We start from the raw sequence: 16399 nt of genomic DNA on the forward strand, positions 1-16399 counted from the left end.
CCCATGACATTGAGCTGACTTTTTGGATGAGCACACTCTAGTGAACCAGGCATTAATATCCAATCAAATACAGGGCACTAAAGCTATTTGAAGACAAGGCAAACTTCCCTTCATGGTTCTAAAGTATTTTAGGGAGTTTCAATGCAGACTAAAGTACATTTTATTTTATTTTTTTAATTTAGAAATGTAGAGAAAAATAGTTTCAGCTCTAACATATCTGTAGAGTGGGAGCTGAATTTTTTTTAAACTGGGAAGTGATAGTATATTATCACAATGCTTTATTTTTTTTCCTAACAATAAGGATCATCTGTGCTTATTATAGCAAATTAGAGTGCTATATGAAGGAATTAAAGTATAATCATCTCAAATTCTATCACTCTTGAGACAGCTACCAGGAACATTCTGGTCAACTTCCTCTCACATATCTTTTTATGTATAAACACACACATGCACACACACACACACACACACACACACACACGATTTTGCATAAATATAAAATTGCAAATTTGTAATATCACTTCATCTTTAGTGTTCATGAAAAAAGAGTATAGGAGACATAAATCCAGCTAGTTAGCTTTAAGCTACCTAATTATATTTATGGCTTTGACCATCTTAAAAATTTCTGAATAAATATATTTATGTTATTTCATTTGTTCGTTCATTCAGTCATCCAAACAGCATTCCCTGGGGCCTGCCAGACTCCACTAGGTCTCCGAGATGGTGTACGTTAGGTGTTTCAAGGACAAAGAACACTGGCTCTTCCATTGCTTTATATCTGTGCCTAGCACAGTGCCTGACACAGAATAGGATTTCAGCAATATCTGTTCAATGAATTAATAGTTTGAGATGATACACATGGGAAAAGGTAAAAAAAAAATTGGATAATGAGTATGGCATTCTGAGTGGTAGTAACGGCATGGATCAGGACATAGGTAAACCTTCTTAGATAAAGAACTGTTTGTGTACAACTGTTGAACTTCAGGGTAAGCCAAAGGAAATGGTAAAGTTTTATTGAAATGGCTGGGTGGAGTATGAAGTAAATGGCTGGAGGCTCCGAGGCAAGATGCTGGGCATAAGTCATTGAGTGGTGAAGAATCACTGTTGTAAAATTGGGGAACTGGATGCAGTGATTTCCCAAGCCTCCTCTCTACTTCCAGCTGTAAAAGTCAGGACTTAGAGATGCTAACAGTCATTGAGATGGGGAATCAGCATCCAGTCTTTGCAAAGCCTGGGCTCCTCCCACACTCACTTTCCCTCCTTCCGGGTCAGGCACTGAGAAGACTGCAGTCTTTCCACTTCGGGTGTCCCCTAATTAAAGCAAAGCTGTGATGCTGAGGTCCCATTGCCAAGAAACAATCTGTTTGGGAAAATGGTCTTTTGTCTTGCAATGTGCATCCTCTTATTCCTGCTGGTGACCATTGTGAGCTCCAATCCATGTTCTGGATTAAACAAATGAAGAATGAGGTCTGAGAATCCACTGGACATTTGGATCACCTCCCCATGGGGCTAGGATCTGTCTCTCACACAGGTAATGCAAACCTCATTCTTTTCATACTGACTGGTCTGTCCTCACTCTGTATAAGGCTCAGAAAGGAGCAGTTGTGCACACGCAATTGATTAATTCCAGCAGCCTTTGATATAATTGTCCAAAGCTTTGCCCTGGTACTAATTTAAAACACAGTAGCCAATTTAATAAAACTAACAGTTTGCAGCCAAGGCCTTTGTTATTTTGTTTTAATCATCTTTTACCACCAATTGAAATGATTTTCTATGTTCTTGGTGCAATGAAACAAAATACAAGGGAAAGAATGGAGAGACAATGTGGAAATTATAAAAGATCCAAAGCTTCAAATCCTGGGATAAGGTAACAGCAGTCCTGAGATTTAACTCAAGTTATTTGTGTCAGGCCAAGATTTGAAGGGAAGACATTTACCAGTTTGGGGGAAATGCCACACCTGGATAACATTAGAGAAGGGAGAGAGGAAAAGATCTACAAAGGACTCTTGTTTTTCCTGAAAGCAACCAAAAGCGATGTGTGACAGCTTTCACCAAACATTCTGCTGGTGATGGACAGGTCACTTGATTACAGAGCAAGGGCTTGTGACAAGCTGACCGGTCGCCAAGGGCTCTGGGAGCCAAAACACCAGATATAGTTGGAGGTAAACAAGGCATGCTGCATAGTGTGAAAATCGAGGCCAAGTCGGGGCCAGCGAGTCCAGAGGAGGGACCGGTGACAGCTGGTGATTGAGCGGCACTAAGTGAACACAGTTGTTGAGGACCAGGGGCCAGTGGGGAAAGCCATCTCCTTTCTCCTCCCTGTGGCCTCTCTGGGTGGCCAGCAATTTTATTACTGGCAGAGGGCAAGCCCAACAGCATTTTTGAATTTGGCACCACATCTAAAACTATTTGGGGGCTGGGTTTCTCTTTCTTCTCTCCCCCAACCCTCCCCATGAGTGCGTTGGGTTCCGTGAAAGCCGGCGTGCAGTTAGCAAACTACATTTCCCCTCAATTTTGAAACCCATGTGCACTCAGGGAAAATGTAATCCTTATGTTTCTGATTCATTTACACTTAACTCATCAAAACACTATTTTGTAAGAGCTATTTGATGTCCACGAAGTCTTCTGAGCCCTTTTGTAAGCCCTGCTTCTTAGAAGCAGGAAGTCACATTTCTGATGAGAGGGAGAACTTGAACCTAAAAGGTTGAGTTTGTTTTGAAATGAGGGCTCTAGGAGGGTCATGTGGACCCTGAGCTTAGCCAAATGTGTGCTCTCATTTCCTCTACCACCCCCAACCCGCACCAGCTGCCATGACATTACTACGTCAGCTCTCCATGATTCCATTCCCAGCAACCAGGGGAGACGTCTCTATGATCGGAGAGGGCCAAGCTCAGATTTGAGGCCCAAGGTCTGGCCAAACTCCAGCATTCTGTTATGAGAGGGAAGGAACACTCGGATTGGGAATTAGGAGCCCTGTGTTCAACTCTCTGTTCTGCCATCAAATGGCTGCGGGACCCTGAAAATGTGGCCTCCCCTCTTCTGGACTCAATTTTCTCATTTGTCAAGTGTCAGTGCTGGCCTAGATGATCTTCAATGCTCCTTCCAGGTCTGAGAGTTTTTGAATCTAATTCCTAGAGAGGAGGAGGTTTGAGCATCTCAGAATTCTCTCTGCTTAAAATTTTTGGGGACTGAATTTGTACACAAGGAGCTTAGCTCAAGAAGGAAACATAAAAATGTAGAAATAAGAGTTGGATGACTCCAAATATCACTCCAAGTTTCTCCTTGTGGGATGGGTACTAAAGCCTGGAGAAGGGAAATAAATTGTCACAAGTCATACTGCAAATTAATGGCAGAGTCCAGCTTTCCTGGCACTTCTTACCAACATCCTTGGATGGATGTTTCTAAACTTTTCATTTCACAGGCTATTGAAGCTGGGGCAAAAAACCTACTTTTACTTCCCACTCTGACAACAAGAATGTGAAAGCCAGCATTGGAAGGGAAGGGGAGCTGAGGCACAGTGAGGTGGTGTCTGGCTTGTATTAAAGCCCATGAGTGAATGATTAATCCTGGGTAGAAAACAAAGCCTGTGCCTTGTAACGTTATAGGTATTAGTGCTACGGAAGATTAACCCCTCGACCCCCCACGAGACCTCTTCAGGACATTGAACTACACTTTGAGAGTGAGTGGATGATGAAAACAGGTGGTCTCACAGGTCCTTTCAGCCCACTGCGCCCCCCGCCACATGTGCACACACACACACACACACACACACACACAGGTATTTGTGCATGTATGTACATGCACGCACGTGTGCACACAAATGTGCACACAAACATGCACACGCACAACTCAACTGTTATGGCCCATGGTGAACTGTAGCTGTACGCCTGCTACTGAGTCATAGGCTAGCAACTGGAAGGCACTTTTTAATTCCTTGTCCTCTCGTACCAACTCAAATATGTCTCCGTATTTACATCCATTCTCTGTTTCAGTGGTGCCAGTAATATAGGCATTTTTCATGACCCACTCACCTGTCTCCCCCTTCTGATTAGTTATCAAGTACCTCTATCCTGTTAATATTGTTCAGCCCCCTCTAGTTCTCTCCATTCCTGCCTCGACTATCCTAGACCAGTGTCATCAGTTTTGGCAACATTGTGTTACCTGCCTTGTCATTCATGTTCTATGCCTCCATCCCTACCCAGATATCCACATATAGCCACAGAGATGTGCTAAAACCAAATCTAATCAGCATCTTCTCTGACCTAAAGACACTCAGTGTCTTCCCAGGGTGATGTCCAGACCTTATAGCCTGGCATTCTGGTATGGGCGTGATCTACTCCTTCTCAACCTCTCTGGCCTCTTTGATAAAACTCTTTCAAATTTTACCCCTCACCTGCCTTGAGCAAACAGTCTCACCTCCCTTCCCTGGCTAAATCCTTCTGGCCTTGGTTCAGATGCCACCTCTTCCAAGAGGTTTTTACTGACCCTTTAAGCTGAGTCAGTGAGCGCCTAGCCCATGTGCTTTCCTTAGCATAATACCTTTCTCACTGCTCCGTTATCACCTGTTTATTTGTCCACATTTCGCATCAGCTCCTGGAAGGCTGGTACTGTCCCTTACTGCCTGGATTATCTTCCCTGCCTAATATAGGCTTGTTATAAAGACAATGCTAAAGAAAAGGCTTTTAAATGAATGAAAGACTGAATTACACCTTCTGGCCCAATCCCTTCACTTTAAGGGCTAGAGAGCTGCAGCCCCAAGAGGAAGGGACTATGCTATAAGATTCTCATTGGTCTTTTGATTCTCTAGTAACTAATCCACCTTAGAAGGTAAAAGAAAGACAGCCAATATACCAGATATTGACCATATTATCAGACATTTCTGGCCACTTATTGATGTGTTGCAGGGTTTACTCATTCATTCATTCATTCATTCATGTATGCATGCAATTATTGACCATCTGCTCCATGTCTGACCTCGTACAAGAAGCTGAGGATAGAGGAGAATGTGGCAAATACTACTTAGCCTCCCACCTCTAGTATCTCACTGTCAAGTCAAAATGCCACTCAGGAAAAACACATCAAGACATTTGGAAATTGTCTCAAAGGGAGTACTCCGTAAGCCCTAAGAGGGAGGATAAGTCTAGGAGGAGTCCCGAGAGTCCCATCATGCCTGGAAGGCTTTCTTTAGATCTGAACTCGGTCAGTCCCCACGTTCAGAGTCCAGACTTACTGACAATGTGACGTGTTTAATAACCTGCTGCCTCCATTTTCACTGAATTAGATGCCCCCAGTGCAGGTGAGAGCTCAAGGATGATCTGAACAGAATGTCAGAGCTATGACCTTCAGGGTCATCTCCCGTACCCCTTCATGTTATAGAAAGGGGTCTAGGGCCCACCTGACCAGGGACACAGCAACATTTCAGGATACCAGTACTAGAATCCAGGTCTCCTGAGCCAGCATGTGGTGGGTTCTCTCTCAACTCCAGGTAGAGTTTAGGAGAGACTGCTTCACGTGTGTGTCTGTGCAGGTTAGAGTGTTTGCCTCTCGAATAGACTCTCTGGCCTGATTCTGGCCAAGAACAAGCCTAATGAAAACCAAACAATAGAAAGAATCATGAACATTAAATCTTTATAGTTCATCAGATTGCATCACCTTCTTACAAGTCTATTATCTCATTAGTTTTTCCTACTGCCCCTTGTGAAACTATAAGGACAGGAATCATCACTCACTTTGCCCAGGGGAAGGATCTTAGGCTCAAATAATTGAAGGAACCTCGTCAGTTGTGTGCAAGGCAGTTGTGTGCTGGGAGCCTGCTCTCTTGATTCCAAATTCAGCATCTCTAAAGCAATGTCTGAGGTTCCTGTTTTAACAGACACAACATAAACCCACCAGGCCCTCAGGATTCTCAGCATCTCTAAGCACAGACTGAATGGATTTTGTTCACGCCTCTTGCCAATGCCCAGTGTGAGATAAATTCCTCCATTCTTCTCACATCTGTAATTGCTCTGACAGCTGTTATTTTCCTTCTCTTTCCTCTTCATTTATTTGTTTTCTTAAAAATCAGGAATTGGAGCAGCACAACCAAGTTTAGTCCATCCTACCTGCCCCCAGGGTGAACAGAACAGAACAAAGTAGGTGACACCAGGACACCCAATGCAACCTGATTTCACTAACTCATCATTTTCCATAGGAGCTTCCTCAGGAAAGCCAGTCCCATAATATGCGACAAGAAAGCAGAGTACCTTTTCCAAACAATGTCAGAGACATTCTAACAACCTTGGGAAATCCACGATGAACAGTAGCATGTTCTGTGAAGTTCTGCAGAACAAGCCCCCTTGAGCAGTATTTAAACTAACATTCTCTGCAAACCAAAGACTGCTTTTTCCCTCTTAGAGCTGCTATGAATATGCCACGACACTATTAATCTACAGAAATCTATAGAAATACTTGGACATACCACGATTGCTCTATTTCTTTTCTGCTAACAGGTATAGACACCTTTACTCCAGCAACATGGACCCAACACTCCTTCCCCAAGGGAATGGTATTCATTGTCTTGTCCATTTACAATGTTGCTTTTTTAAAAGTGTTGACTTGAATGTACAGGCTCTGATCATCCCTGAGGATGATCAACTCTCAATTCTAACTAATAGTCCTGTGTGCCAGTAAGTTTCTTTCCACTCAGGTTTATTCATGCGTGTTTATCGTAAGAGGCACAAGGTTGTAGTCATTAAGATTCCTGCCTCCTGACTCTTCCTGAAAGAAGTTTCTTGAAGTCTTGAAACATTGGCTTCCTTAGCTGTAAAGTGAAACTAATAATAAAAACTCAAAGAATTTTTTAAAGGGATTAAATGAGAGAAAATATTTTAAAGTGCTTAGCACAGCGCCTGATACATAGCCAATAAATGAAAGATATAATTATGGCACTTGTGTGACACTTTTAGAATAACACAAAAGGTTTCTCAGTTAGAGTCATCAAACCTATATTTAACCAGCTGAGTGTGTGTGGGCCAGTTACACAGTTTCTCTGAGCATCTCCTATAGAATGGGAAGAACATCTATCTGTTGGGGTTATTAGGATATTCAATTAAGATCATATATTGATGAGCACTGTGTCAGGCCCACTATAAATACTTAATACATTTCTCCTGTCATTATACAGAGAACAGCCTAGTACATTTTGGATAACTCAAACGTACAATTGAAAAGCTTTCTCAACACCTTTAGAAACCATGCTAAACCAGGAAGGGTTATTACGTTAACTACACACAATTTTCCACGCAGAGTATGTTTTTATTGTTTATTTATTTATCTATTTGTTTGATTATTTATTTGATTATTTTAACTTCAACAAATTAGTCTAGAATTGCCATTATTAGAAAGTCAAAAAACAATAGGTGGTGCGGTTGTGGTGAAAAGGGCACACTTATACACTGTTGGTGGGAATGTAAACTTGCACAGCTGCTATGGATAGCAGTATGGAGATTCCTCAAAGAACTGAAAGTAGACCTACCATTCAATCCAGCAATCTCAATACTGAGTATCTACCTAAAGGAAAAGAAGTCTTTTTAGAAAAAGACACCTGTGCCCAAATGTTTATTGCAGCACAATTCACAGTTGCAAAGATATGGAACCAACCTAAGTGCCCACCGACTGAGGAGTGGATAAAGAAAATGTGCTGCTTATGTACCACGGAGGACTACTCAGTCACACTAAAGAATGAAATAATGTCTTTTGCAGCAACTTGGGTGGGACCGGAGAGGACTATCTTAAGCGAAACATCTCAGAAATGGAAAAACAGATACCACATGTTCTCACTTGTAAGTGGGAGCTAAACAAAGGACATATATGGTCATAAAGAGCAATAATGGACATTGGAAACTATTAAATATGAAGGTGGGAGGGTGGGAGGAGGGTGAGGGATGAAAATCTACCTACCAGGTACAATGTTCACTATTCTGGTGATGGGCACACTGAAAGCACTGATTTCAGCATGGTACAATGCATCCATGTAACAAAAAACACTCGTACTCTCTAAATTTTTTGAAATGAAAAGAAAAATAATTTCAGCAAATTTGTCTCAATCTCAGAAGAATGTGGATGGCATCAGAATTGGGCAGATTATATTATCTTTAATGATTTGTTGTAAGAAAGATGGAATGGACACCTTTCCTGCTACGTTGCGTGAAATAGCAATTTTATGGTTATGGAACCAGATTCTATCACTTTGCAGAGAAGTAGCTTAGTGTACCCTGAGCAGAACTGGGCTGTGTGGCATCAGTTCTACTTTAGCCCTGAGCGAGTCCAGTCCTATGTATTTAATTGCCCCTTTGGCATCTCCTCTCATGAGACTCTTGGACATCTAAGACTGAACTCTTGATCTACCCAACCCCTGAACAAAATGCTAAATTAAAATCTACTCCTCTGTTTCAGGAAATAACATTTCCCTCATTCCAGACACTCAAACCAGAAACTGGAGAGTCACTGCCCAGCTACTTCTTAAACCCCTTGCATTCAATATAGTGTCAAGTCCTGTTGGTTCTATCTTTAAAACAGACCACCAATTCATTCACTTTTCTATGCAAATAACTATCATCTCTGGTTTGGACTTTAGCAATAACCCCTAACTGGACTCTCTCATCCTTCCTCAATCCTTTCTTCACAGAGCATGCAGAACAGTATTACAAAATCACAGATCTGATTGGTTTAGTTCCTCTATTTCACAGTAAATAAATCTAAACTCCTTAACATGAACTACTAACCTTTTCCTAATCTGGCCCCTTTTAATCTCTCCAGTCTCATCTTCTATAGTGTCTTTCTTAATTTAAGGGGGAATTATACTCTATTATAACCTCTTGTAATAACGCTCTTCAGTTTGTAATTATATTTTTATGTATGCTATTATTCAGCCTAGTTCTCCTACCAGATTATAAGATTCCGAATTACACGGCCAGCACAGAGACTGACATGCAGCAGGCATTCCATATTAAATGTTTCAGTGAATGAGGGAATGAACAAACAAGAGTATACATTTATCAACAGAGCCTTGTGTCCATCATTTAACTTATGTGGGTCTCAGTTTCCCCATCTGTAGAAGAGTATCTATAATGACTCACTCACTTTAAAGTCTAGAAGTGCATCAGACTGGTCCACAGAAATTTAGGCAAATGATTTTGGTGGTGTTAGCACCAAACAGGGGCCTTTCGAAATCATGAAGGTACCTGGAGACAATCAGTACTTCTAAGGCTGCTGCTGACCCTGGAGAGCTGTTGATTTTGCTAAGCCCTTTTGCTTATCCTAATATTCCCAGAACCCATATTTCATTCTGATAGGTACTTGGCCTAAGACTGATGAGAGGGAGTCATAGGTGGATCATGCCCAGCTTCTAGAAATAGAGTGAGATTTGTGCTGACTATGTGCCCCCCTGGCCAGAGCTAGGAACAGTGGTATTCATTCTGGGCTTGGAAAAACATCTCTCACTACTGATACTGCTCATCTCTGCTGGAGGGCAGGATAGCAGAATACAGGCAAAACCATGCCGGGCAGGCGTGGGAGAAGGCCTCATTGAGGAAGGGGTCCAGCCTGGGTCATGCATTTCAGCAACAGGTTACTGGAAACCATGCTGGTCTGGCCATGTCCACACTTTCTTAAGCTTCCTCCTCTTCCTCATATGCTTAAATATTCAAACAATTTTGCCCTCTCCTCTTTTTGTATTTATTCTACTGCTTTTGGAAACAGGAAAATCTGGTTTGAACATCTACCTTGTCCATTGTCAATCCTCGTAGCAATGGTTGGGCTCTATTTTTTGCCAGGCGTATACCCTTTGGAGTTAGGCAAAGAGGTGTAAAACTTAGCTCTAGCATCTATTATCTGTGGGACCTTAAATGAATGACTTTACTTCATTGAGTCTCAGCTTCCCCATTGGAAAATCAGGCATACTAATACCTGTACCTCATTGGTAGGTTTATAAAAAAGTACTAAGCATATCTGAGGTTTCTACTACGTGGTAGTTATTACTAGCGTGGTGTTAGTACTACCAGTAGTAAATGCTACAACTAATACTAACACATGTGAGGGTGGTTAACACTTAGTGACTTAATTTAGGCTTTACTGAGGACAGAAACAGGGTTGGTTATTGGTATCTATTGTACGTTCAGAATGTGGCATGGTTCCCAGCACAGGGAGTATACTAAATTAGCATTTGATAAATATATCAGTGCATAAATGAAGAGTCGGGGTAACTTCTTCACAAATGCTAGTTCCCTCCTGACTCTCTGTTTCGCCTTGGATTCGAATAACATTGATGGATATGCAGGAGGGCTGACATTAAAAATTCTAATTTAACAGATGGGAAAACTAAGATGTGAAGAGATTAAAGACCAGACCCATCTTAAGGATAGGAATAGACAAGTCACAAAACAGGAAGTGTAATTATCTGGTAAATATCTGAAAGGACGTTCACTCAAGAACACAGAACAAGAATGTTAAGAAGTTCTGTCTCACCCATCGAACAGGTAAAGACAAAGCATGTCCATCGTTTCAAATAGTAAGTAGTGACAATGTGAAATAGCAGGTCTTGGCACGCACTACTGGTGGGGTGCAGCTAGTTCACCCTCTCAGAATGTCACAGATGTGTCCATTAAAACACAAAAGGCCCATAGGTTATGATGCAGCAATTCCCTTTCTTGGTATCAACCCTAGAGAAATGCTTGCATGCATGTGCTTACAAGGAGGTTTGTGCAAGAATACTCACTGCAACATTTGTTTGTAATAGAAAAATGTGTGAAATGACCTAAATGCTCATCGTTAAGGGTATGGATGAATAATCCGTAGCATATTTATGCTATAGAATACTGCGCAGCAGTTAAAAAAGAATGAAGTATGTCTATGAACCAAAGTGGATACCTATTCCAGAGTAATACATTTCCCAACTCAAAGCACCACATTAGATCTGTGATTGAGCATGCACTTCTGCCATGAAGTATGGTATGTTCACTCCTTCCTGCCTTCATCTACCAATCTTGAATGAACATCCACTTGGTTTCAACTATGTGCACTGTTCCCTGATCAGCTGTTATGCATTCTTTTAAGTTTCAGTGAGACATGATTTCCTCCAGGAAGCCTTCCTTCCCCACTGAAGCTTGGTTAGACACCCTTCCCACAGCCCCTCTGTGCTCCTCCCACCATGGCACTTTTCATGCCGCAGTCTAATCACCTGGTTCCCTCTTTACCCTGTGTGCTCATGAGGCCAGGATCACATCTCCATTAGTCAGGGCTCGATTCCTGGTTCTAGCACAGTGCACGGTGCAGAACAGACACTTCATAAATATTTGTTAAATGAGGCAAGCGTTACTTAACATGGTTATATTGGATTTTCACTATTTGGTTGATGAATGAATGAACAAATTAATCATACAAGAACAAAGAATGGATGACTGGGTGAGAAACAGAAAGAGCCACAGAAAGAAATGGGGCTTAGAAAAAAAAATGAAGTGGTAACTCAGCTTGAGAGCCATAGAAACAGCTTCCAAGAGCCACCTGTGCCTTCATTTGACCCTGATTTGAGCTAAACTTTCCAAATCCTCTGAGGCTTAATATGGAATCACATATCAATGTTATGGCTAAGATCTGAAAGAAAGAGACCCATCTTTTGAGAGTTCCCACTTTGTGCTGCTGCTGACTCAATTCTTCAGTAATTCATTCAACAAGCATTCATGGAGTCCTTATTCTCTGTCATGTAAGTGTGATAAATTTTGTACTTAAAAATACAAACCAGGTGAAAGAAAAAACCACAAGCACCATTAAATATAATATGACCCAAACTGTGATCAAGGACCCGGGGTCATGTTATAAGACATTCATGTTCCAAATAGGCTGGGATCCCAGAGATGGCAGCTCAGCTAGCCTTCATTGTAAGTTACTAGAGGACACTTCCGGTCTCTGTTCAAATGTCACCTCATCAGAGAGGCCTTCTAAAATCACTAAATCCTACCCAACCGAGGTTTTATGCAATTGCATGCTTCTTTTTTTGTCTCCCCCAACTACACTGTAAGAATCAATGAAAGCAAAAACTTTTCCCTGCTCTCTTCATTACTGCATCCCTACTAGCTATAAAATAGTTGAGTTTATGGCAGGAATCAATAAATATTTGTTGAGCAAGTGACTTGATAAATGAACTAAATTTTTTGGTAGATGAAGGGTCCAAACATTTGGAGTCCAGAGGAAAAATTTTGGATATGATTTGTAAAATGTGGACTCTCATGAGTGTCCACCCAGATCATAGGAATATCTCCTTTCCTTATGTTTATTCATTTCCCCCAAGAAACATATTGAGAATGCCAAGGAGGTGAGGTAAAATAGATACGGATTGTGTTGGCAGCTTTACAGGTCTGAATGTGAGAGCAGAATTAATAGATTACTAAATTGGGATACACAAATAAGCCAGTTGGAAGAGATGACTTCTAAAAATGTTTCTAGTTCTAAATCGAGGATCCTAAGATGAGACAGGCACAAAGCAGATAACACAAACATATTTATTCAACCAGAGAATGAATGAGTGAGAGCACCAGCTTTGGAGTTGACAGTTCTATGTACAGACCACAGCTTTGCCACTTGATAGCTGTAAACTCTGCCATCCACATCTCTTCTCAGAGTTTCAAGTCTCATCCATAATCTGGGGATAAGACCATCTACCTTGTGGGATTGTTTGGATGATTAAATCAAATGTCATTATCTATGTAAAGTTCTTTGTAAGTGCTCAACACATAATGCACGCTTAGTAAATTATGGCTTTGCCATTTCTCTTCAAGTGCTCAACTCTTTCCATCCTTCATTCCAGATGCATTTAAAAAATATTTATGGAGTGCCTACTTTGTGCCTAGGTGCTTGGAATGTACCAGCAGACAAACAGGCAAAAACTCCAGTCCTTGAGGAGTTCATATTCTAGTTCTAAGCTTAGGTCTCAGTTCTCCCAAGTTTGTGTTAGAAACCTCTGCTTCTGCACCTCTGTTTCTTCTATCAGAGCATCATTTTGCTGCAGTGGCACTGCTTGCCTATCTACTCCTTTTCCTGAAGAGTCTGAGTACCTTGAGGTCTTGGCACTACTGGATCACTACATCCTAACACAGTGCATGGAACCTAAAAGATACCCAGTGATATTTGTTGAATGAACTGATGGATGGGATGGAAAGGTGAGTGGATAAATAATGAGAGTGAGCTGCTATTCACTGCCCCTGGTTTGCCCCATACTTCACTTTCTTAGTTTTGTCCAGAGTCTTTATTTCTTGGAGATATCTAAGGATTCCATGCAGGACAAGGAGCGCCAGTCTCAGTGCAGAAGCACTTGACAGCCAAACCGAGAAACAGAAGCTTCTCTGCTTTTTCTTCCCAGCCAGAGGCATAATGAACTGGCTGTGTGACTCGTGCTACCGGATCCCAAGGGTGGGTCACAGGAGCTGACTGTGGGCTAGTGCTCTCTGATTTGTAATCCTGCCTTCTATTTGCCATATCTAGAAATTTGCCCAAAGTGGATGCATTTCTCAGCTCTAAAATTCTGCCTTCACATTATTGCAGTAGGAGGTAGAATGGGTAGTGGTTAGAAAGGTGACATTTGGAATTAGATGAGTTTTAATCCTGTCTATGTCATTATGAGCTGTATGAGGTTGGATCAATCACTTCTTCTGAGTTTCAGCTTTCTCACCTGCCTCGTAAGTGTTTGTAAAGCACTTAAAGCAGAGTAAAACACTTAATAAATGGTTGTCATATTATTGTTACTGTCCAAAATAATGATAGGGCACCCTACTTTCAGTAGGATACCCAGAGCCAGTGAGGATTCTTACAGACAATCTCTGCTGAGTCTTTTTTACTCAAAACAGTGTATGAGTCACCTGCCACCTAAGACATCTTCTCTGTGTCTAATCACAGTGAGGAGCTTAATGTGTTGTCCTCTCATTTTTCAGATATGGAAATTGAGGCTCCAGTAGGTAACACGAGGTGTCTTGATGTCACCCGGTGAGTTAGTTACTAGCAGCATTGGTGCTAGTCCCCTTCTCCTCTGCTAGTGTCAGCTCTTATTCAATGGAGGGGTTTCCACTTAATGGAGATGGAGATGTTCCACATTTCTTCCTCGCCCTGGCCAAAAGTAATCAGTCTACTAGAAGTTTCCACGGGGTAAGCACAGAAGGCTCTCTCTTCATCAATGTCATACCTTGGGAAACTATCTCCAGTGTAGATAACAGAAAGAATAAATATTTTCGTTGAAAGAAAAAAATGAAGACAAAGGTCAAAGGGAATCATGTAATGGGTTGAGTCAAAGAAGAAAAAGAAAGCATTTTTCTCTCTCCTCTTTTTCTCCAAAACAGTCTTTATATAGAACTTGTATAAGAGCCAATTTATTTGATATGGAAAAAATGTGAAAGCAGCAAAATACACACACACACACACACACACACACACACACACACACACTCATACGAGGTATTTGCGGTGGGATTCAGAACTCAAATTACCAAGAAATAAAGGAATTGAAATGGTAGGTGGATGTAGATTTATGTGTTTCCCTTTGTTCAGAGTGTGAGAGGGAACATTTAGGTCAGCAAGCCCAACCCAGAATAGCCCAGGTCTCCAATACACTCTGTGGGACTCAAGAAAGACAAAAAGGGAGCCCGATCACTGCCTCACCCTAGCCCTTGTGACTGTCACATAGTAGGAACGGAAGAAATGTTTGGTGAGTGAATGAAAGAGGAAACGGTGCATAAGAGTGTGGCCTGAATAGTGATGGTTTTAAAAGCAAATTGGAAGAGGACTTGGCATTTTTACAAGGCAGGTAGTGTCCTCAGCACTCAAGTTGAGTGCCTTCAGAAAAGGGACGGGTCTGAGGCGTCCTGGCACTGTTCCCACTACAGACTCTGACGTGTAGAATGTTCTCAATATATATGTGTGAATTCTACAAGTAATTGAATGAGTGAAAGAGACCTTGGAGATTCCTGGACTTCATAGATCATTTAGTGCCGTGGCTGTTAAACTTTAAGCAGCAGCAGTGTCCGATTCAGCCGGCTGGGCTGGGTCCTGAGAAGCTGGCCTTTCCAAGTTCCCAGGTGACATGATGCTGCTGATCTGGGGCCACACTTTGAGAATCTGTTTTAGTGCAGTGGTTCTTAAACCTGGTTGCGCATTATAATCACTTGGTGAGATTTTAAAAGTCCTGATGGCCAGGTCTTACTCTTAGCAATTAAATTCATACCTGGGAATTCAGGGATGGAGGATGGAAAGTGGATGCAGGTGAGGCCAGACAATTTTAAAATGTCCCAAATTTTTGTAATGTGCAACTGAGTTTGAGAACCACTAGTCTAAGTGCAACTTCCTCTGCATAGAGTTGAGACATCTGAAGACCAGGAAGGGTACATGACTCACTTAAAACTGGTGACTCAGTTGAGAATAGAACTAAGGATGTTTTCACTTCTTCAGTTTAATTTTCACCATTCTGCACTTATCAGCCCATGTCAGTTCTCACAGGCTCATAACTTGAGGCAATGAGAGCTAAGTTTAAACTGAGGTTTTACGACATCTATTATTTCTTCCCTCCATTGTTTTACAAAGAAATTTTAAGTGGATGCATATTTATAGAACTCTACTACTCCAGACAAGTGAGGAGATGGAAGAGACAGGGTTATGGAATATTTTTCAGGAAGACCATCCTTTAAATTTTAAGTGCATTCTCAAACACAAATCAAGTGCTCCCCCTGAGTTCTCAAACAGATGTTCTTCATCTCTTATTCAACGAATGGGCAAGGGTTTGCTAGTGATGTGCACATTAATTGCTGGCATGTAAAAGGAAGTGCTGGTAAAGTGTTTGAAAGTGGTTCTGTCTCTTAAAAAGATTAAAAGTTTCCTCCAGAACTTGGTTTCCATTAGTAAATATTTTCAAGTAGACAGAGCAGAGATTGTGTCTTATATCATCTTAGAACCAAATAAAGAGCCACAAAAAGCCTATAGAAAACCATTGACTTCAACATTTTCATCAGTTGAAGGAGGAAATTAAGGCTCAAAGAGATTGACTGGTTTATTTAACATTAGTAAGTGAACTGGCTGGGGCTAGACACAAGGTGTCTAACTCCCAAGCTATTTTTCTTTCTATGACTCAAAAGTGTTGCCCACCAATATCCCTTGTACATAGTAGGTGTTCAATGAATGTATGGTGATTGACTGTATGGACTTTTGGTACCTAAATTAGGTGGCTAAGGCGCTAACGTTTTTTAGGTTAAAGCAGAAGTTGGAATCACGTCTTTAATGAACACTGGTTAAGTGCACTGGGTTAGGAGTCAGGATGGAATTCAAGTTCTTATCTAAGCACTTCCTAAGTGTGTGATCTTGGATAAGTGACTTCATATCTCTAAGCCCC

The 16399-nt window shown here is 41.4% G+C and overlaps 1 protein-coding gene across 1 annotated transcript in view; it reads right to left on the bottom strand.

The window, feature by feature from the left end:
• Positions 1-16399, bottom strand: part of PAPPA (pregnancy-associated plasma protein A, pappalysin 1) — a 250111-nt gene that overhangs the window by 149890 nt on the left and 83822 nt on the right. The window lies entirely within an intron of this gene.

Source organism: Propithecus coquereli, unplaced genomic scaffold (genome assembly GCF_000956105.1).
Source record: "Propithecus coquereli isolate 6110/MARCELLA unplaced genomic scaffold, Pcoq_1.0 Scaffold89, whole genome shotgun sequence".
Taxonomy (NCBI): domain Eukaryota; kingdom Metazoa; phylum Chordata; class Mammalia; order Primates; family Indriidae; genus Propithecus; species Propithecus coquereli.